Source organism: Fukomys damarensis, unplaced genomic scaffold, assembly GCF_012274545.1.
Source record: "Fukomys damarensis isolate Sample0158 unplaced genomic scaffold, DMR_v1.0_HiC HiC_scaffold_4, whole genome shotgun sequence".
NCBI lineage: Eukaryota > Metazoa > Chordata > Mammalia > Rodentia > Bathyergidae > Fukomys > Fukomys damarensis.
Window position 1 is genome coordinate 59,473,097 of NW_022900916.1, and position 21,692 is coordinate 59,494,788.

Consider the following 21,692-nt stretch of genomic DNA (forward strand, 5'->3'; position numbering starts at 1 on the left):
TCTTTGAGAAGACATCCCAAGTGCACTGTACTCAAGAATAGCCATCTACAGAATTTGTTCCCTAGGATTCTGTTAACAATGGTCAGCCATCCAGACACTCAGAGGCTGCTGCTGTCATGATTCAAGGGGGTTTTTGTCTATTGCTTCAGCTGGCAGCAGACCTTGGTATATCCATGTTGTGCTGGTTTTACAGGCATACAGAATGCAAGAGTTATGGGGTCAAGGAGGCATCCACCCAGACTTCATAAAAAGACCTGGGAGGTCAGGCAGTGTTCCCTGATAGGACAATATGTAAAGCTGCAAGAATAAAGCTGAGAGTGCAGGGAAGACCCCAGGAAGTTGGAGATGTCATAAATGTAGAATGTCCACTGAGCAAAGAAGCAGGCAGTGAGCAAAGCTGCTCCGAGAGAGGTCATGGGGGATGGGGCAGGTGGTATTATAAGGGCAGAGCCACCAAAGCCATTTGGAGTTTGCATCTCCCCACAACTTGCCCTAGGTGTGGGACATGGAGCTATAGGATTTAATATTCTCCCTACTTGGTTTATGTCTTCCTTTGGCCCCATTTCTTTCTATCCCTGCATTTCTCCGTTTGCATTGTGCCATTGCATGTTCACTGTATTTAACTTTCTTTCTGATTTTTACAAATTCTTACAACTAAGAGTTTGCCTTGTGTCTCAGAGGAGACTTTGGACTTGAACTTTTCAGCAATGCTCAAACTGTTAAGACTTTGGCTACTCTTAGAGACGTGTTAAATGCATTTTGCACGGAGGTACACTGAGTCTTCTGGAGGCCAGGGGCAGAATGTTATAGTCTACATATGGGATGCCCCCGAATTCTCATGCACCAAGGGGAGAGTCTTTTGAGAGGTAATTGAAACATGGTGCCACAATAGCTAAAAGTGATATTAGGAGGTGGGCCTGATCAGAAGAGACAGGTCACTGGCTGTGTGACATGGTAGAATGTATCTCCCTCCCTGGTTCCTCCTCCTGCTGCCTGGCTGCTATGGCACGAGCATCTTGTCTCCAGTCAGGCTTTCCAACATTCCTTCCTGCCTTGGAACCGGCCAACTGTAAATTAAAGCCTTTAAAAATAAATGTGAGCCAAAATAAATCACTCATCCTTTAATTTGTGTATGTCGTGTGTTGTCAGAGTGCTGAGGAAAATGACTAAGACAGCCTGATTGTTCGGATTCCCCTGTGTCCCTGTATCTTCAGAGATAAGGATGATTCATTCCTCCGGGTATGTGTGGGGTTCTTCTCACATGAGGTTCTTATGATGTTAGCGGCTGTAGAGAATGTGTAGGTCAGCTTTCTTTCCCTGTGACAAAACATCGGAGAATAACAACTTAAAGAAGGAAAGTCTATTTCCTAAAAGTTTCAGAGATTTTAGTCTCTGGTTGGTTAGACCTGAGATATGGCAGAGGAAAGGTGCCACATCATGACAGCCAGAACACGCAGGGGCTGGGGAGGGAGAGGAAGGAATCAGGGGAGGAGCTGGAAGCAAGGATATATTTTTCAAACTGCCTCCCCCAATGCCCTGCTTCCTCCGACTGTGGCCCTCCTCCTAACAGCCAATTTGGCTATGAACTCATCAATGGATTAATCCACTAATGAGATTAGAGCCCTCATGATCCAATCACATCTTTAGGGCCCACCTCTGAACACTGCAAAATTAGGAATAAAGCCCTCAACACATGAGTTTGGGAGACATTTCATATTTAAATCACAGTAGAGAAGGGAAGAGAAAGGTCAACTTTCTGCCCAAGCTATTCCTCAAACTCCTTCAGTTTAAAATATTCAGTATCCTAAGATGCCACATTTTGGGGTAATGCATCCTAAACCCCATCACAAGCACTTCCGGAGTAGCCTTTGCTCAGTTCTGCTGGAACATGTATCACAGTGATAGCTCCATTCTGTTGATGTGCCTTCTCTCCTCCTCTTAGACTCAAAGCTCCTAAGGCAAGGGCCACTTCTAACTTATCTTCGTCCCTCCAATGCCAAGTGCTCAGTAAATGCCTCTTGAATTGCTAAACAATCAGAGAAAATAAAAATGCTTCCACAAATTTTCATAAAAATTTTCTGGATTTTTGAATCATCAACAAATTAGGTCAGTGCACTATGCTTTTAAATGACTGAACTCAAAAAATTTCTTCCTTAGTATGAAACAAATATTTATCTTTCTGATGGAGAATATTCACTTTCTCACCCATCAGTACAAACATGAAAAAAAAAACCCACTCCTAGCATCATCTCACCCACTGAACTATTTTTTACTAAATCACTTCCATTATAGATCTATTGATATAATTTTTCCTGCCTGATTTACATTTTTAATCTTTGTTTTCTGATTCTAAAAGGGCTATTTAGCAACACTCATTCAGTATGTAATTGACAGCCTCTATTGTTTATCTCAAGTAACAAACTCAGCAATCTACAATTTATTGCCCAGAATGTCTTGAGGATAAATCATCATGCTGACAGGGTTTCTCTTTAAAACCGAGGCCAAAATAATCTGTGCTGTAGAGCAGACCCCTCTCTGTTGCACTTGGAACTGTTTTCTCTCAGTTGCTAAGATGATAAATGAACATGTCTAAAAATAAATTACTACGAGGTGACCTGGGGGACCAATCTTTAATGTAACTGATAATAAGCAAATCTTTAGAAATAACTAACTTTAGCTCTGACGGTGGGTCCTTGGCCTGCTGCCTAATAAAGGGGCCAGATTTTCTGTGCAACAAAGTTAAAACACTACACTACTGGCCGTAGGTCTGCCTGCAGTGTGCACTCTCTCCTGGAGGAGAAGGCAGGCAAATTCAAGCTGTCAAATATTCTTGCGGCTTGCAAATGAACACAAACTTCAACTATCATAGTAAAGGAAATTAAATCAAGATCCACTAATAAAAATTAGGGAAAGAAAAAAAATTTAGAATGTTTACATAATAAAGTACAAATAGGTTTTCCTAGTATAGGTCAGCAAAAGGAATGTTCACAAAAATGTATTTTTAATCTTTAAAAAAAAAGAAGTTATTAAACTATCTCCACAGTTTAAAACCATGTAGTTCAATACTCTCTCATATCAACTAAAACATACATGTGAATTTGTAATTAAGCCTTCCTAATTTTAAGGACTACTGATCCTGCCAAAGTGACGATGAGGAAGACCTAGTAGAAAATGGTCCTGTTGCGGAGGCACTCAGAGCACCCATGCAAGGGGAGAATCAGGATTCAAACTCAAGCTCCAGAGCACATGCTCTTAACTACCACAGATCCTGTACTTTCCTCATCTTCCCTTGCATCGCTCTCTTGGCCTTAGCATCTTTATTGAGTTATCTGTCTGTTTTCCAATACTGGGAATTGAACCCAGGATGTTCACACTGTGCTGTGCTTTCAGCCCTTTTTAAAATTTTTTATTTTGAGATATGGTCTGGCTGAATCTCTAAGTGGTCCAGGCTGCGCTCCAACTTGTGCCCCTCCTGCCTCAGTCTTCCATAGTGCTGTGATTTCAGACATATGCTACTACCTCTGGCTTTATTAATTTATTCTACTTTTCTTATATTCCTTCTGTGGCATAGTCACCCATTTTGTATCAGTAGTTTTCCTACCAATTTTTGATGTACAAATAATGAAGAATAAGACCACTGAGAAAAACACTGAGCTATATAACAGATTCTATAAACCCGCGTTGTCTATGATTGCTGCTTTATTTGTAAGAGGGAGCATGACAAAGCTCAATAGATTAGGTAAATTAAACCACTATAGAGGGACACTGGCCTGAGAGACACAAAGGAGAGTGGTGTTTACCTAGCAGAAAAGGAAGCAGGGAGAAAGCTCAGAAGGTGGGGCAGAGAACGACAAGTCTGTTGGACAAGTCATTGGGTAAGGACAGAACACTGAGCGCAAAAGAAGGTAGCAGGTGATGAGGACGGAAACGCAGTCAAAGATCAGATCCCTAATACTGAGGGACCAGCCTTGCTGCTTGACACCAAAATTAGAAGACAACGAGGATGAAGACCTTTCTATTCTAAAAACAGGCAAATCCTAGGCAAACCTGGATGAGTTGGTGACGCTATAGCCAAATGTCTGCTAGGCATGCTTCACAGGGCACTGATCTCTACAGGCAAGAGGAGAAGCATGGAAACATTTGAGCAAGTACAAGACCAGATAAATTTTTACTACCTATAATACATTCTATGTCGACCTTTTAAAACATGGACTGCAACATGTTGGTGAGTTATTAAATCGTTAGTGGTCACAGGCAGCAATTTTTGTTATTAACAGATTAGAACTATTAGCATACACTCTGAATGCTAAGCACAAATGCATACACTTCTGTGGGTCTTGTTTTGGACACACACATTGATTGTTACATATGCATATTATTTATTATTGTTATTTGAGGTTAGAAGTTTGAAATGTACTGACCTACATCAAATCAAAAGTTAGCAAATTTTAAATTATAAATGTATCTCTACATTTGTTCTTCAGCAGCCAACGTTTTGCCTGACATGACATCTGCAGATCCAAGTGATGATGTGCACAGGATGTCCTGGTGAACAGAGAGAGTGCTTCATGGCCGCAAAAGACAGCAGGCTCTGACTCTCCTGAGGACCAGGAGATTATTATCTGGGTTCACATGTGATGTGTAATCCATTCATCAAGCACTAGTGGGACAATCTACCAGAGAATGACCAAAGCAAACCCAGCTCCACATGTGTAAGCCTACCAATGAATGAAAGTAAAGGAGCATGAAATAAGTCCCTGGTACTTCGAGGCACAAATACATTGAGCTAAAAGCAATTTAAAAATTTACCTGCTTTTCCAGCTACTCTAATGTGCCTGTGAGAGAGTAGAAAATCAATACTGCCAGACATGCAGGACCACAGAGCACATTTCCCGAAAAGAAGGTCAGCACAAATGCCAAACGGCACTGTAGGATTTGGGTGTTGGCTGTTTGTTCCATCAGCACAACCTTCATATTTCTTTTGGAAATCAAGTATACACCTCAAAAGTTTTGCTTCAAATTCCCCAATCTAGCCCAGCACATAGCATCTGTACATGAATAAATAACGCCATGGTATGAGACACCATTCATAACAGATTTGTCAGCTTTCCTAAAAGGCTTAAACCTGTCTGATACTACATGTTTTATTTTTTAATTCAAAGCATGTTTTATTTAGCTGGTCAGTTTCAACCATCTGTCACTCTGAAAATAGAATGCAGGCATATATATATATATAAAAGCATTTATAGAAAACCAACTTTGGGCAGAAAGAATTTTATAGAGGAAAAAGAATTATATCTGAATTTTAAAGACCATGTTAAGGAATTTTTTAAAAATTCAAAATAAGTAGCAATTTTCAGGAAAATTGTTTTCTTTTTTCCCTGTTAGGATGACCCTCTTCTAGACATTCCTTGATCGAACAAAGCTGTAAGACCTTTCTTACACAAGTGTACACTTGCGAAGCAGCAGAATGGAGACAAAATGTAACTTTTTCAACTTGAGTGACATCAGGGGGACTAGGAGACAATAACTGTAAGATACTTGCCAAGAACTTGGAAGTAATGAAAACACTGCAGAGTCATTTTCTGAGATTGTATTAAGTACCAGACACGTCTCAACTAAAAACCATGAAGGGTAGCGGCGAATGTCATGGGGAAGCCACAACAAAGCTAGGGTTGACCAATTATAATGGAAAGTCACCATGTAATTTCTAAAAACTATACAATTAAGACAGTGGAGAACGGAACAATAGGAGAAGGCACACTAACTTCTTAGGTTTTCTCCAGTGTGCTCAGGGAAAGGACATCCTGAACAATTGTCACCACAGTGGCCCTAGACTACGACTGTCTTCCCGACTGTTCCCTGTGCTCTGACTGCATGTGCATCCAACTTTTAATATTCTCCATTTCAGCAAAGACAACTCCAGCCTTCCAGTCACTTACAACTAAAAACATTAGTCATCCCTGATTTTTCATTCTATTAAGCCTCACATCCAATCCACTAGCAATCCTTTCAATCATTTCCAGAATCTACTTCTCATCACCTCCCACTCACCCCAAACCACCCTCAAATCTCACCCAGATTATTGCAAAATTCCCCTGAAATGGTCTCTTCACGTAGGGGACTATCTTGGGGAAAAATCATTTCATAACTATGATTAGGGCTGTCTGAGGCCTCAACAGTCCTGCGGTGCTGCGGTGCTCAAGGACAAGATTACATCAGCTGAAGATATTCTGGGTCTTTGAGAACCAAGTAGAAAGGCTTTACCTGGGAGGGACAAATTCTTTATCAGATTAACTCATTCCACCTACTACTGTAAGAAGGTTTTGCTCATATCACCTCACTAACGAACCTACGATCTTCATCAACGTAAGATCCTCATGGTCATACAATGACTGCCATCCTCCCCACCCAGTCATCTCATGCTTCCTCCGATTATAAGATCCTTGTCAATTTAGGATCATTGCCAGCCTCTGAGGCATCCACACTCCCTATAAGCCTAACAAACAGTGACTACCTTGGGGTACCTTTGTCTTTGCTGCCCAGAGCAGCACTGATCAGGCCTAAAGTTCAGCTTCTTCTCTCATTTCCTGTCTTTATTCTTGAATTTGCTTTGTGCTACAGTGGCTCAGAGGAGACCAGGACTCACTCCAGGGGTGCTGGTAACATCCCTTTCCTGTTGCCTAAATTATCATCTCGACCCCTTTATTCCCTTTGTAATCCACTCTCCATAAAGCTGCTCCGGTGATTCATTAAAACACAAGTCAAAGCTGGGCACAGCCCACATGTAATCCTAGCTACTCTGGGGGCTGAGGCAGGAGGATCCCACAGTCTAGCAAGCCTAGCCAACATAATGAAACTGTTTCAAAATTTTAATTAATTAATTATTTAATTAAAAGAAAGTGGGTGTTGCTCAGTGGCAGAGTGTTTGCCTAACATGATAAAATTCTAGGCTCAGTCAATAGTAATACCCGCCCCTAAAAAAAAACACAAGTCAATTCATATCACTTCTTGAATAAAATTCTCCAGTGGTTTCCAGAACAGAATAAAAGGCAAAGTTCTTATAATGGCTTCCATATTTCTACATAACTCACCCACTCTACTTTTAAAAAATCTCATCTCCAGACATGCTGGTCTCCTTGCTGTTTCTCAAAAATATCAGTAAACACCAGCTCAGACTCTTCGTACCCTATATCTCCTCTTTTTGTTACACACGTCCCCCTAGGTATCTGAATGGCTGTCTTCTTCAAAACATAGTTCAAGTTCCATCTCATCAAGGCCTTATTTAACTCATCTACTAAGATAAAACTATTGCTTGCTATCCCTGCAGTTTTGTCTGTTGTCCTATTCTTCTTCATATATGTATTACAATCTAACTTGTAAGTATATTTCCTCCTCCTTAAGCTCCAATGAGGGCAGAGATTTTGTTGGTAATACACTCACTGATGTTTTACAAGTACACAGGATAGTAACTGGTACAGGCTACACTCTCATTAAGAATCTGTTGAATAAATGAACAGATTTGACTTCAAAAATGCACCTAAATAAACTCCTTCTTCTCCTCTCAGCCTTATTCTATATACAAGGGTCAATTATCCTACCTGACTACCTGCCTGAATTAATTAATGCCTATGTCATGACTGGATTCAGCCTTTGAGATCACCCTCAGCGACCTCAGGTTGGTCTTGTCCCAACCATGACCAAGCAGATCTCTGACACCCAGGACCCAACCACCCCAATGTCTCAATGTGGAAAAAGGAACAGTGTGTTCCAGTGAGAAGATAAGCTTCTACCAAGTTTTTTTTTCAGCTTTGAGTTTATTGGTACATTTTAGGGATATAGTACAGTTACATTCATTGTTGGGATCTTGTACCTCTACATGACAAATCTTGGCTCTCATTTTTTTCCCTTGTCCCTGCCCTCCCTTCACCCCTCCTTCCCTCCCCATTTACAAACACTTTATTTCCATTTTTTCATATTTTTTCCTTATTACCTTTCCCCTACCCTTCCCACTTTCCCTACACCTTTAGCCCTTTTCTTCCCATTTCACAATGTCAGTTATCTCATTAGGATATTATGTATTATTACAGTTTATTCACACCAGAGAAACTATTCGGTATTTACACATGTGTGACTTATTTATTTCACTTAGGAGTAAATCCTCAATATGTATCCACTTTCCTATGAATGAATCTAATTTCTCATTTTTTATGGCTGAGTAATATTCCATTTTATAGAAAAACCACATCTTTATCCAGTTTCCAAATGATGGACAAATGGGCTGTTTCCAAGTTTTAGCTATTACAAACTGTGCCGCTATAAACATGGGTGCGCATACATCACTGTGATGTGATTCTTTTAGTTCTTTTGGAAAGATACCCAGCAGAGGGATGGCTGGGTCAAATGGAAACTCCAGTCCAAGCTCTTTGAGATATCTCCATATTGATTTCCACAGTAGTTGCTCAGTAGTCTGAACTTCAACCAAAAATGGAGAAGGGTTCCTTCTTCCCCACAACCCCACCAACATTTGTTATTCATTGATTTCTTGAAAGCAGCCATTCTTCGTGGGGTGAAGTGGAATCTCAGTGTTGTTTTCATCTGCATCTCTCAAATGACCAGTGATATGGAACATTTTTTCATATATTTACTTGCTGCTTTTGCTTCTTTGTCTGAGAAATGTCTGTTCATTTCAGATGCCCATTTTTGAATTGGGTCTTTATATTTGGGGGGCTGATTGTTTTGAGTTCTTTATATATTCTCGATAATAGTCCTTTGTCTCAGTAGCAGCTGGTAAAACCTTTTTCCCACAATATAGGTTGTCTCTTAGTTCTGTTGATGGTTTAATTTTGCAGTACAGAAGCTTTTTAATAAGATGAGATCCCAGTTGTTGATTCTTTCTGCTAGTTCCCGTGCTACTGAGGATTTGTTCATAAAGTCTTTTCCTATGCCAATGTCTTCCAGAGTTCTGCCTAACTTGCCTTCCAGCAAGTTTAGTGTTTCTGTTTTAATATTTTGATCTTAATCCACTTGGATTTTAATTTAGTGCATGGTGAAATATAGGGGTCCAGTTTTAATCTGTGGCAGGTTGAAATCCAGTTTTTCCAATACCATTTATTAAAGAGTCTATCTTTCTTCCAGTGGGTACTGTCAGCTCCTTTGTCAAAGATGAGGTAGCTGAGTGCATCTGGAGTTCTTTTTGTGTCTTCCAGTCTGTTCCACTGATCCTCAGGTCTGTTTCTTTGCCAGTACCATGCTGTTTTTATCACAGTGACTTTGTAGCATAGTTTCAAATTGGGAATTGTTATACCCACTGCCATGTGTCTGTTGCCTAGGATGGCTTTTGCTATTCTAGGTCTCTTATGGTTCCAAATTAATTTTTGGATTCTTCTTTCTAGTTCTGTGAAATATAGTGTTGGAATTTCAATTGGCATTGCATTGAATCTGTATAGCAGTTTTGGTAGTATGGCCATTTTCACTATGTTGATTCTTCCTACCCAGGAGCAGGGGATATCTTTCCATTTTTTTTATATCCTCTTCAATTTTTTTTTCAGAGTGCTATAATTTTCAGTGTAGAGATCTTTTGCTTCTTTTGTTAGATTGATTCTTAGAGATACTTCATTTTTTTGGGTGCTATTGTGAAAGGAATTTTTTCCCTAATTTCTCGTTCAGTGAGTCTGTTATTTGTGTACAAGAAGGTATTGCTTTTTGGGTGTTCACCTTGTATCCAGCTACTCTACTGAATCTCAATTAAATCTGGAAGTCTTTCGGTGGAGTTTTTGGGTCTTCAATGTAGAGTATCATATCATCAGCAAATAATGACAGTTTAACTTCTTCCTTTCCTATCTTTATTGCTTTAATTTCTTTCTCCTGTCTAATTGCTGTGGCTAATGTTTCCAGAACTATATTGAAGAGGAGTGGTGATAGTCTGCATCCTTGTCTTGTTCCTGATTTTAACGTGAAGGTTTTCAGTTTTTGGCTGTTTAATATGGGTTGGCTGTTGGTTTTTCATAGATAGCATTTATTAAGTTGAGATATAGACCATCTATTCCACTTTTTTACAGGGTTTTTATCATGAATGGGTATTGAACTGGGCTTCTGCCAAGTTAATGAGTTGGCATTATGATGTGTGTAGCCTAATATACAATGTTCTTACACCGAGTGGTCAATCACTGAGTTGCTAGGGAATTTGGGGCACATAATAATCTAATACCTAGAACCTCAGAATTAAGAGTGAGACCTAAATCCTCTTCCTGTTTGTATAGCTTTGTGCTGGCTCTGATGGGGTCTCCTTCCATAGCTGCTCTATATCAGCTTACTACAGATAAGATGTTGATGCCCAACCAGTGCTGTCTGGTCATACCCTCAGCCACCCAACCTCAAGTTTCTCTGGCAGATCAGAGAACTCTTCTCCCCACAGCTCCAATGCCACATGGCCACTCTTTGTAGAAAGGAAGCAGAGGTCAGAGAGACAGGTGGGATTTCTTCGTACATCAGGAAACACGAGAATCCTTGGGTATCTGAGCAAGATCCCCATGTCTTTGCGAATCAGGAAGAATCAAAATGTGTTTACAAAGCAATAGTAAATTAAAAATTTACCCCACCCCCAAATTTAAATCAAACCATTTTTTTTTAAATTTGCTAAGAATCAGGAACCCCATGTACCTGGTTCCACTGAGCCCCTACACAGTACTAAATGCAGACCTGGATACTGTGGGACTTACACAGTGATGGAGATAAAGACTGTCTTGAAAAGCTTATAATAACAGCCTCACTGCACGGAAGAGTGGGAGAAATGCCTGACCTCGTATTAAACACTAAGGATAGGACATGCTAATTGGAGCTGCAGCTCGGTATGGCTTCACAAAGGAGGAGCTGCAGGAGTAGGACACTCACGTGTGGATGGAAGGATGTGAGCAGGAGAGCAGTGTGAGGAAGGAGCCAACACCTGCGTTTGGGGACCAGGACAGCTCAGTAGGAACCCAGCACAAAGTTGAATGGGGTCAGAGTGGCAGAAGTGCCCAAGGGGACAAGCTGGGAAGTGGGTCTTTGGTGCTCTTCTTTCAGGCCAAAGCTCAGCCAAGGGGATTGTTTCTGCCTTTTGGTTCTGTTTCTCTGCAGAATAAAATGTTTTATTTTTAAAACACATAAAGCTCTTGAAACAAAGTTAAGATTTCCATGTTAAGCCAATTCAATCTACTCAAATGTGTTAATCAATGCAAACAACTAGAATTAACACTTCCCTTACACATCACACCTTTGCTGTAAAGAGCGGAAAAGTGAGAAATTAAGTTTTAAAATAGACACCTTCATACGTATAAGACATTCTTTAATAATATAAGCATACAAGGTGGGAACTCTATCCTTCAAGTAATCTCCTGGTTTGGTGTTTCTCATACTTTAAAAACATATGGTATCTGAGGTTTCTGGCATAACCTTTCAATGACATACTTGTCTAGCTGCTGCGTTTGGGAAGGTGGGACAAGCTCAGACATCAAGAACATCCAGGATACATTAAAAGATTACTGAATGGGCAAACTCCGAAATCACTGGAAGAATGAGCCCTTGATACCTGGTGATATGACCAGTCAAGAATGAATTTGGCAAAGGCCCACTTGAACTCTTCTAGGCATTGGGAACTCACTCCTCATAGGGAGTCCAGTTCATTTATTTGAGTAGCTTCAGTCAGTCAGAGATTCTCCATTCTATCGCCGTGAGTTCTGCTTCTCACTAGAACTCTGGGATAGAGATCCTCACACATATGCCTGGAGATAGTGTCCTCTTACCCAGCCCTTACTTGCCTACAGCCCAAAGGTAGCCCCTCAAGTTCTTCTAGTTTGCATTTGAGAACTTGCAGAGGGAAGAGGAAAAGCCAAAGAAGAGACAGAAGTCACAGAGTGTGAGCTTCTGCTAGTGAGTGGCCCGGTTCTCCCTCCCTCACACACAGATTCCAGCTCAGGCATGTCCAACCCACAAGACTGTAAACTCTCAACCTTATTATGCATTTTAGCCATATCTTTAATGACCCTATTTTGTGGTGCTTGAGCACAGAAGGTTTAGGTGACAGTGGAACATGTGTGACTGAGAGAAGAGGGCAGGGCTACTTCCACGCCCAGGACCCGTAACACACAGTCAGAGGAAAACATGCAGATATCACCAACACGTGTACAGCTTGGCAAGTGAAGATAGGCGTTGTTTTTAAACAGACACATCAGTTTTCTTAATTATTAAATTTGAGCTTAGGTTATTTCACTTAAATGTCATAATAAAATATTAAACATAAAGGAAGCTTTGTTATTTATAGACATTAACTATGTTATGTCTTATAGGCAGCCCAAGACAATTACTCTTCCCTCAGTGTGGCTCAAGCAAGCCAGATGTTTGAACGCCATGCTTTGGACTGTCAATCCTTTCCCTGTGAGACTGACTCCAAGCACATGGACCTTCTCACTTTCTAGAATCAAACAAGCAGGGTATCTTCACAATAAATTTGCAATACCTAAGACTGTAATTTAACAAGACTTTGAAATAAAGACAGTTGGTACGAGGGAACTAGGAAGTGTGCCCTCTACAGACCTGAACTGCAAAATCAGCACCAAAGACCACTTGATTCTCTCGTGATCTCTACACTGGGGTTGCCTCACAAACCGAGAAAAATGCCAGTTGAACATTTCACCCTAACAGTGCGCTTTCCCTGAGGCAGGCATTACCCACAGGCACAGACAGAAGTGTTCTGCCTGACCCAGATTCAGGAAGACCAGGCTTCCACAACGCCATGGACCGCTAAGCCCATGCTTATTTGGTACCTTCCTGTCTAACAGGTCATTTCCTTCATTTCAAAAAGTCAGTGTTTGTACTAAACATATAAAGATGACCCAAGAGGGCCAGAGACTTAGCTCAGTGGTTCCGCCATCTGCCTTGCAAGCGCAAGGACCTGAGTTCGATCCCCGGTACCAAAAAAACAAACAAACAAAACCACTATTATGGGCTGGGGATTTAGCTTAGTGGTTCCAGCGCCTGACTCACAAGCACAAGGACCTGAGTTCGATCCCCAGTACCAAAAAACAAACAAACAAAATCTGCACTGTAAAAATGATCCAAGAGGAAAAAAATAAACCCTATAAGAAATGCAAAGTTAAATGGGACTTATTCTCTCAAAACCTGCCACACCACAAGGAAGTGGAGACTCTTACCAATCTTTTCCTGCAAACAAAAAAATTAAGGTAAAGGGAAACAGAGTAACTTATTCAACTTCCATATCTAGTTAGGTGATGAAACTGGAATTTGGACCCCAGTCTAAGAAGTTACGTTCATCCAGATCACTTTATATTTTTTTTCTCGGATCAAATCAATATAAGAACAAAGAAGGGGGATGAACATTAAAACATCAAAAGAAACATTTTGCCTGAAAATTAAAAGAAGTCACTGTTCACTTAGTTATTAATTACTTCTCTTCAAGTCTCCATTGTACTTTGTCAAACCTTTATCAGGTTCTTATCAAATTTCACTATATGAGATCACCATTTCATATGTGATATGTGTGGCAACATCTAACCACATGTGGATATCAAACTTTTTTGCTTCTCTCTGATTAGACATCAGTCTCTAAGATCTGTGTCTTGTTCATTTTCACATGCCCATCAGCTGCTTGGTCTTATTCATGGCTGGCACTGTATATGTACTAAATGAATATTCTTGATTAGAATTTAGAAAAAAACACTACCAAAAAAAGTTAACTTTCATCCCTATGTACATTATTTTATTCATTATCCATAAAAAATCTAGATGTGTAGACTCAGTTTTCTAAGAAGCTATCACTCTTCATGATTACATTATGTACGTGCATTTTATATATACTAGTACCCAGTGTACAATCTGCTACTGGGGCTGCGGCAGTACAGCTCCTGTGTGGGTCTCTGAATGAATAACGGTAAGCACAGCCTCTTGTTGAGCCACATCGAACATGTAACATGAGCAAGAAGTGTCTTTTGTTGTGCTACTATGTGCTGAGGATTGCAAGTTGTTTATTATTGCATCGTGATGAAGCCTGACCTGATTAATACATCCCTGTGGCCCAAATCCATCCAACTGAGCCACAATTCCAGTATTCTTCACCTTCCTTGAGTTAATGTTGACGATTGCAAGAACATATACCCACTTAAACTGCCTTTTATTCTGTGTTTTTCCTGGTCTGTTTGGAGAACACTCTCCAAGTGCCACGTAGATCTTCCTGCCCATGATCTGGGAAGGTGACCGTGGCATTGACCTTGATGTTCCCATTTCCCTAACCCACCTTAAAAAGTTTGGCCCGTGTTACCAAGGTAAATGACTCAGCCTGGGCAGAATGCACCAGAGAAGAAACTGTCTTCCGCCTCCCCACAAGAGCTTTGTAACCTGACTTTTCTATCTATTCCAAACTAAAATCTGTAATTTGTTTTCTTTCATATTTTAGGTACTTATATTTCTTTACTTATAAAAAGGAGACTTTAAAGGAAAATGAATAGCCCCCTTCCACACTTGTTTGGCATAAGATATGGAATTTCTCCCACTTTTGATATGCAAATTACTTTTCAGAAGAATTTGAAAAATATTAAAAGGCTTAAAAGAGGAAGCAAGAAAGTCTGTCAGTATTTAAAACCTCAATCCCAGCCCTTCCACTGTCCCTGGGTGGGCCGTATTTGCATTGGGAGATTTAGTTTGGCATTTTAAATTATGCAAATAGACTCTCACTTTCCTCCCAGCCTGGAGGCTTACAAACAGGGAGGATCTTCTTTCCAAACCAGCAAACCAGCAGTAACCTACACCTCCTGCAAGTGAACAAAGTCACACTTTTAAAGGATGCAGGCAGAGAAGCTTTTTGTTATTCCTTTGCCACAAAATACACACCAATTCCCACAACCCGTTGCTATTTTGACACTAATGGGGTGGATGGTGAAACAGGAGAGGTACCTTCATTTCAAACTAGGACATGGTGTCAAAACACACACTTTCTCCACAGGGCCTGCTGCCCTTTCAGTCACCCAAGCCCACCGAACACTGACATTCCACAAGTTGGTTCTGAGACAGAATCTTAGGTCATTCCCTGCACTAGGGCTTATTTTAACACTCAACAACTCGAGAAACATTTAAAAGCTTCCATATGGTAGACTGTGGGATCAAAAACTGCATCCTGTAGCAGAGAACTTTATTCCAATTCGATTAGTAAACTCCACCTTGTCAACCAAAGGAATGGGCACCATTTCTGGCCTGTGCTGACAATTCAACATGCATTCTAAACGGGAAATGGATTGTAGGTGAAACATTAAATGCACGGCCATCGTTTCTTCATTAGAGCTGTTTAAAATATATTTGTTACTCTTGGCTTCCCTCTGGACATTAGCAGGAAACATAAATCTGATAACAAATCAAAATTTCCCTTTCACCCATCAGGAAAGAGCCAAAGTGCCAGACTGCTCAGCTGACAGCATCAGATCAAAGGTTTTGAAAGAATTAGTCTCAGCAGCTCATAGAGGAAAACACAAGATTCAAATCACCTTGCCTGACATTTCTAAAATGAGAAGTTTCCAAACATCACTTTGCCTGGGCAGAAATGTTCCACACAATCCTGATGGAGGAAGGCAAGGATTCTACAATTCTTGGCATTCTTAAACCTCCATTCATATCTAGCCCAGACCCACTATGGGTGCCACTTCAGGAAGTGGATGTTTCTACTAAATACACTGAAATAACCCCAGAGGAAGGGATTCAAGTGTATAAGGGAAGAAAAATTAAGTAGGATCTAGCCTGGTTTATATTTCAGCTTTTTGAGTTTGTATTGTGTGTAAGACCCTCTCCAGGAAGTTAAAGGGGTCTTACCGAAAATCATTCAGTAGAGTCAGAGCTGTCCATGTAGTCATCTCTACCTGAGAGCAGGAAATGAAACCGGGTCCTGTGCAACTCCTTCCTGCACTATCTACCTCCTACTTGAGCCATGCAGAAAAAGGCAGTGGGTGAGGCTGCCATTACCTGTGACACCGAGCCGCAACAAGAACACCTGTGCTCCTTAAACATGGGTCTTCCAACTGGCGTGTGTAGGCCTTTGCCTTTATGAAGACTCTGTAAAAAGTGCTCGGAAGTATGAAGAGTGAATGGCATTCATTTCCACATTGGCAGCCTCTATGTGTTTGCTTCCCTAAAACTGAGCTACCAGAGAAAGTGCTTCCGGGCCTTCATGCTCATGGGAGCCCTTCTTCCATATTACTGGGGCGGGGGGGAAGAAATCCCAAGTTGTAATGACCCTTGACCCCAAAATGCATAAAAATACCCCTTTGCTAAAAAAATTATTCACATATTTTTATCATTGGAGTTAAGCGTGATATTTAATTAGATTCAAAGTTCAGTGTCAACAAAACCCAAATTGCAGAAGAAATAACAACAAAAATCAATAAATGGTACTGTATCAAATTTAAAAATTTCTCACGTCAAGGAAATAAAACCAATGGAGTGAAGAGAAAACTTATAGAATGAGGGGAAAAAAAAAACTACTTGCCAGGCAGAGGACTAATATTTAGACTATATAATGAACAAAAAATAGTTAGACTCCTCAAAATAAAAGACCCAGTCGAAATACAGGCAAATCAACTGAATAGACACTTGTCAGAAGAAGTATAAGTGGCCAATAAATATATGAAAAAATGTTCTACATCTCTGGCCTTTACAAATCAAAACAACACTCTTGCTCCCCCAAAATTGCTATCATCAAGAAATCAAATAATAACAAATGCTGGTGAAAGCGCACAGGGCAGGGAGGAAGGAACCCTTCTACATTACTGGTGAGAATGCAAACTAGTACAATCACCATAGGAAGCAGTATGGACATTCATCAAAAAACTAAAACTAGAAATTCCATTCAACCTAGCTATTCCTTTTCTAACTATTTTTCCAAAAGAGTTAGACATTACATTCCAGTGACACATGCATACCCATGTTCATATCTGCATAACACATAATAGCTAAATCTTGGAAGCAGCCTATATGTTCATCAACAGATGAATGGATAAAGAAAATGTGGTACTTATGTAAGGGAATACTACTCTGCCATAAAGAAGGATACAATGGAGACATTCGTGGGAAAATGGATGAACCTTGAGAACGTAATGTTAAATGAAAGAAATCAGACACACAAATTTAAACATCACATGGTTTCTCTAATATGAGCAAGCAAAAGTACAAATAAATTAAAGAGATCTTGGAAGCCCTATATGTTCATCAACAGATGAATGGATAAAGAAAATGTGGTACTTATGTAAGGGAATACTACTCTGCCATAAAGAAGGATACAATGGAGACATTCGTGGGAAAATGGATGAACCTTGAGAACGTAATGTTAAATGAAAGAAATCAGACACACAAATTTAAACATCACATGGTTTCTCTAATATGAGCAAGCAAAAGTACAAATAAATTAAAGAGCAAAATAAAAGAAGGATAACAGGGAACATGGAGATAGATCCTTTGTAAATGGGCAGGGGAAGGAGAGATGGAGAGAGGTGGCAGGGAAGAGATGGGAAGCGGGTGTAAAAGAATGAAGATGTCTTATGTACATGCACCAAATGCCCATGATGAAGGTAAGCATTATGTCCTACAAACACGCACTAGTAAAAATAAAACATTTTTAAAACTCTAACAGAAGTTTCTGCTTTGGGCATTTGCTATCCTGATGGCATTAGCTGTTCTGTACGCCAAAAATGAAATCATGAGTTCTTTTATAAGAGCATAATGGGGTTACAGAGAAGTGTAAGAAAGATAAATGGTAAATAATATTTTGGAGACAAGAGAAGCCACTTGAGATGATTTCAGGATTGCTATGAACTGAAAACAGCACAGTGGCCCTCTGGTTAGTAGAGGGCTTCCTGGATCATAATGCAGCCACTACAGTAGAGGGCTTCCTGGATCATAATGCAGCCACCACGTCTGGTAAGCCCCAGGAGACTGAGCAGCCTGGAAGTAAATTCATCTGAGCAATGAATCAAGTTTTGACTTGTATCCTCCCTGGCCAGTTAAATTTGGGCTGTGTTAGGTGTGGACCGCTATGCATCTGTTAGTCAGCAAGATGCCAGGTGACATGTCAGAGTCACAGGAGTGGGCTGCATCTCAAGTCAAGAAAAGCAGGGCTTGATTATCCTCTGCCTCACTGAGAGGGGTATAATTTTCTCATTCCCTCTGATAACACTTTTGGGCTTTTCTTATCAGCATGTGCACATGTTCTTGTGGGACTCTCAGTGATGCCACAATAAAAAGCTACACTGAACAACACATTTTGGCAACTCACACAGATAGAGACTCAATGGACTGTGGGAGGAAGAGAACAAACAGACTTTGGAATCAGTCTGATCTGCACGTGAAATCCAGCTCCTCTACTAGCTGCCCTCCAGTGGCCTTGGCCAAGTGGTTGAATTCTTCCAAGCATTTCCTTGATCATGAAATAATTTTAAAATGTCTACCTTGCAGAGATGGTGAGATAATTTGATGGATTAGCACAGAAATAATAAAGCTCTGACCATGCACAGAGTCTTCCGTTCCTGCTATCCAGTGAAATGCAGAAATATCCTAACAGCCAAGAATATTTGTTTCTTGGCTGGCCCCGACAGGACAGTTTTTGCACTGCCTTCAACACGTTCAGCAGAATAGCTTCTGGTCCTCTACACTTTTCTAAACCATACACACAATCCAGTGGTTCTTAATCTACTTTTAGTTACAAATACCATAGTTTTTCCCTTCAAGCTGTGTGTGTGCACAATTATAAAATTTTGCATTAATTTGGTGGGTTCAGTGATCACCTGGGAAGTTATTTGTGTGCCTCCTCTCCAGTACCTACGACTTTATCCCCCAAAGTATCGGGAATGCTTCGCACCTGTGGGCCCTTCCAGATTAGCACCTGGCAGTGACATCTACTCTACAACACAAGCTTCCCCACAACATCCTGGTGCCAGAGGAAGCAAAGGAAGCAACTCCAGGATATCTGAAAACTCCCCAAAGAGGGATTTTTTTTTAACATGGACCTGATTAAGGATTACACATTGCAAAGAAGAAAACTAAAGCAAGCTTAGTTAATTCTCAAAAACATTGAACCCTAGATGTTCATTGTCCCTCACAAGCTCCCAAAAGAATATATTTTCATGTTTTCTAGGAGATAAGGAAGGTACAAGAGTTTCTAGTAAAAGGGATCCCTGATGAAGGGAGCAATTATTTTCAGGACATTCGAGATTCAAAAGGTGTTATGGGCATTTAACTAGTTCAAGAAAGGAGGCAGAACTAATGCAACATTTTATTTCAAAGGGCCATGGGTTGACTCTGCATCTGTCGGTCATGCCATCCACATTTACCAACCAGCAGGCAAAAACCATGGCTACACTTGTGTCTGTGTCTGAGAAGGACTCTGCTCCCAGAGCAACTGGGTAACTGAACTGAAAGAAATGGACACGCAGGGCCTTTTTCATTTCTCACAGAAGACTGTAGGTAGAGTGAGTGGATTCTGGCTTTAGAGTCATCAGACAGACCTGCTTTGACTCCTGTCCCTGCCACTTATTAGCTGTAACCTTGAGTGGGTCACTTAGTTTCATCATGCATAAAACATGGCGAATAATGTATTCTACTTCATAAAAGTAATCTAAGAATGAAAATAAGATAACATAAAAACCTTGTATTTAATGCATGAAAATTAACCAATGGAATTACTTTATGGTATAGAAAAGTGCTTTGAAAAGCCCCGACTTAAGAGTCGGGTCTCCAGGGTTCCAATCTTGTCTCCATAACTTAGCAGCTCAGCAAGCCTTGGAAAGTTACTTGATCTCTTTGCGTCAAACATTCCTCACTGGTAAAACAGGGTTACAAAAATATCTGTCTCGTAAGATTGTTTTGTGAGAGTTAAATAAATTAATACACGTGAAAAGATTTTGAAATAAAATATCTTATAAAGCACTCAATACATTTGAGCTGTTGATATGAACTTTCCTTTGGTGCCACAAAGTATGACAGAACAATGGAGGGGCATATTTATTTTTGCAGCCGCGTGTATGAGTCACTACTAGATTAAGTGAGGGAATCTGCAGAGAATAAGTAAATCATCTGTGTAACAGGACAAAGCCTATGGACGCAGTGTTTGCTGATAGGGTGGCCTGGGTTAAAGCTTGGCTTGCATTCTACACATCGGTCTACACAGCTTCTGAGTATGGACAGAGCATATGGATCCCCCACAAATCCCTTGACTCAGCCCTAGAATCAGGGGAAAGGCTCACTTATTAAACAGACTCAAGAAGCGGCATTTGGGAAAGGAAAAGCGCAGAGGGGAAAGGTCATAGTGTCCTCTCTTAGATATAAAACATGTTTTCAGAAATGCTGAATGACTTCCTCTCACCATCTCAGAAGCTGGTCAGAAACAACTTTTCCCCTCTTCCTATGGGTTGAGTTTCTCTTCTCTGCCTTATCCCTCACAGCGATGATGCTTAATGATGTAAACATCTAACAGCCAAGCAACCTCAGGCATATTTTCAGCAGGAAAGGAGAAGGAAATGCTGGGAGCAGGCACTGGGTTGGGTGCACTGGAAGCTGAGGCGTCCAGAGATCCAAGGAGAGGGGAAACAGGTGCACAGGAGCCTGAGGCCTGAGACAAGGGAGAGATGCAAGAGATATTTTGGCCGGAAATGAAGCCTGGAGCTGGCCAGCCTGGAAACGTTTGCCCAGGACCCTCAACCATTTTGTGCAAATATCTCAGCGGTGCAGTGGTTTAGAAGATTGTTAGAGGAACAGCTCCTGGGGCACTGAACCCAGACCTTAAGGTAAGGAATCCTGAGAGCTGGTCCCAAGGAAGACCACACAGTTCCTTACTGTGGATTTTATTTCATACAGAATCATAGTCAGGAAAGCAGAGTTAAAGCCCCTTTCCAGCACTAAAACTCGGGAAGCAAACTTGGCACTGTAAATAACCAGAGGAACTATTACATTCTCACCAGTGCCCTCAGGATGCAGAGAGCACTGTACGTTCCCATTTCAAACTTACTAATACTGAACAGGTTTCTCTGATTCCCTCAATTGCAAAAAGTATACATAGATAATCACCCGTATCTGTGCTAGCATTAGTCCAGGATGTCAACGGCAGTTCCCTGTGCCTCACTGCTAGATATGCTTTCTGCTAGTCTGGAATGTAGGAAGAGATTTTTCACAACTCTGAAGTGCTGCTCTGCAGTGCCCACTTGAAAGCTAAGCTGGGCAAGAACATGGCTGGCGGCTTGTTTCTGCCCCTTACCTAGGTGCAGTAGCGGCCAGGGTGAGGAACATAGGCGATATTCAGCCGTTTGTCCAGTCTCTCATTTCCCAACTAATTGCCCGTTCTGGGCCCGGGCCTCTGCTAACCTTATCATGAGGTCCAAGTCCGAGACTCCCGCAAGCTGCTTCCACCAGGGCTGTGGGGCTCGCTGCCTTTGCCATGACAACGCGCCGGTGCGGAGGCCAAAGCAACTCCGGGTGGGAGGAGGGAGGCAGAGCCGGGCAGCCAGAAAGGTGTTCCCCAAACACGTCCCGCACCCGCACTTTCCGGCAGCGCAGAGGGACACCGGCATCTCCTTGCCTCGGAGAGCTTTGCAGACAGCTCGGAGAGGAAAGCGAGGAGCATCCTCCGGGCCCCTCCGCTCCCCTCCCCCAGGGGCCGCCGGCCGTGG

General features: G+C 41.2%; 1 protein-coding gene across 7 annotated transcripts in view; it reads right to left on the reverse strand.

The window, feature by feature from the left end:
- Nucleotides 1-21,692, reverse strand: part of Dync1i1 (dynein cytoplasmic 1 intermediate chain 1) — a 317,434-nt gene that overhangs the window by 294,789 nt on the left and 953 nt on the right. The window contains exon 1 of one of the 7 annotated variants that reach the window (XM_010603399.3): nucleotides 21,388-21,514. The exons of the other annotated variants lie outside the window; for them this stretch is intronic. The gene's annotated coding sequence lies outside the window, so the exon portion shown is untranslated. Of the gene's footprint in view, nucleotides 1-21,387; nucleotides 21,515-21,692 lie in introns of those variants that run through there. 7 annotated transcript variants of the gene reach the window in all.